Raw genomic sequence first — 1,749 nt, forward strand, 5'->3', positions numbered from 1 at the left:
CGTATGGATCCAAACAGTTGCTCTCTAGATTTCACTGAGAAAACCCCCAACACTGAGACTTTTCAGTGAAGCGTATCAGGCTCATCAGAAAGGTTAACCTCCATCAATCTGCGCACAAGATGTAGGGAACTATCCCATCTGTCCCCATTAGGGACCTTCGGAACTAATAAAGGGACCGACCCTAATATTGTACTTATGAACGCTTCTTGCGCTAGGCGGTGTTGTAGATGGATGGATATTATGTGGCTAGTGGTGTATCCGCTAATCATGTATCTTTTCAGAATCTAGTCATGGTGTCATTCCCCACGATAAATTTTGTCTTATTGAAAAAGGCTACTTTCATCCTCATCAGCCCCTTCCAGAACAGTGAATCGTTCTGTTGTACCGTAACATGTGCTAGGGTGTTGGATTGCAAGTACTTACTACGCAATATTTGGACCCACATTCCGTCGTCCTCGACAGATAGCCTGTACAGCCATTTACTGAGCAGGCACCTGTTTTTTACCTCTAGATTCTCAGTCCCTAGCCTCCCTTAGTCCTTCAGCCTACAGATTATATCCTACTTGGCCAACCTATACTTGGTTTTAATCTCGCCGCATTGCCAGAAAAGCGTGCTCGATAAAAGTCTAACATTTTCCGTACCCCCACGGGTACTTCAAAGAAAGATAATACAAATATCGACATGCTTGTAAGCACCGAATTTATCAGAATCAACCTACCCCATAAGACATGAGCTTGCCCTTCCAGCAGCTTAGCTTCTTCTCAAATCTATTCTCAATGCGCTTCCATTCCTTGTTGGTCAATTTTCGATGATGAATTGGTATTCCCATATAACTAAATAGTAGAGATCTCAATTCACATCCGAACAACTGTCTATAAGTTTCTTGTTCTTCTTTGGCATGCCCAAAAAAGAACGGTTCGCTCTTGTTGAATTTGATCTTACCCCGACAGTTATTTGAAAAGACATAGTACAAGTTTCATATTTCTAGCCTTTGCCGAATCATGTTCCATGAGAAGAGTTGTATCATCGGCATATTGTAGTATGGAGACACCATCATCAACAAGATGATGTACCAATCCACCCACCTGGCCGTCCACTTTGGCCCGACCGATAAGAACTACCAGCATATCTACCAATATTTACCTGATCCATACACTACACAACCAAAGAGAGAAAATCCTTAACAAAAAATAGAGAAGTGATTAGACAAGACCAGCTCAAACATGTAGGAAGCATAAACACCAACCAACACGAAAGAGAGGGGCAAGGTGTCAAACACGGGACTGAATAGACGGAAGGAAGCAGGCAGCAAGGCAAAAGAGGCCCTGCCAGGAGGAGTTGCTTTGGAGTTTGGAAACCGAAACTGCTGAACAGAAGGATGTTTTCTTTACTTGGACTACTAAAGAAGGAGAAGGTGCAAAATCTTAATTGCAAAGTAGGTACTAACAATCTGCTCCTAAAAGCTAAAGCAATAATGGCCTAGATCCTCAGTAAACGGTACAAGTGCCCCCACTTCCCCGATCACTGCAAGATTCAAGCGTGCACTTGTTATGTGCCCCTACATGATTCCTGCATAATGTATTCCAGTTTATCACAATGTAAAGCAATCCAGCCGGAAAAGGGACAGAACAGATCAATGGAAGTTTCTTCTTCCACCCAATCATCTTGTCCCCCGCCTTTACGGGCAACCCTCCATGGAACAACCCAGGCATCCACCCATCAGCCCCAGAGCAAAAGGCCTAAGCATA

The sequence above is a fragment of the Triticum aestivum genome, chromosome 1A, assembly GCF_018294505.1.
Source record: "Triticum aestivum cultivar Chinese Spring chromosome 1A, IWGSC CS RefSeq v2.1, whole genome shotgun sequence".
Taxonomy (NCBI): Eukaryota; Viridiplantae; Streptophyta; class Magnoliopsida; order Poales; family Poaceae; genus Triticum; species Triticum aestivum.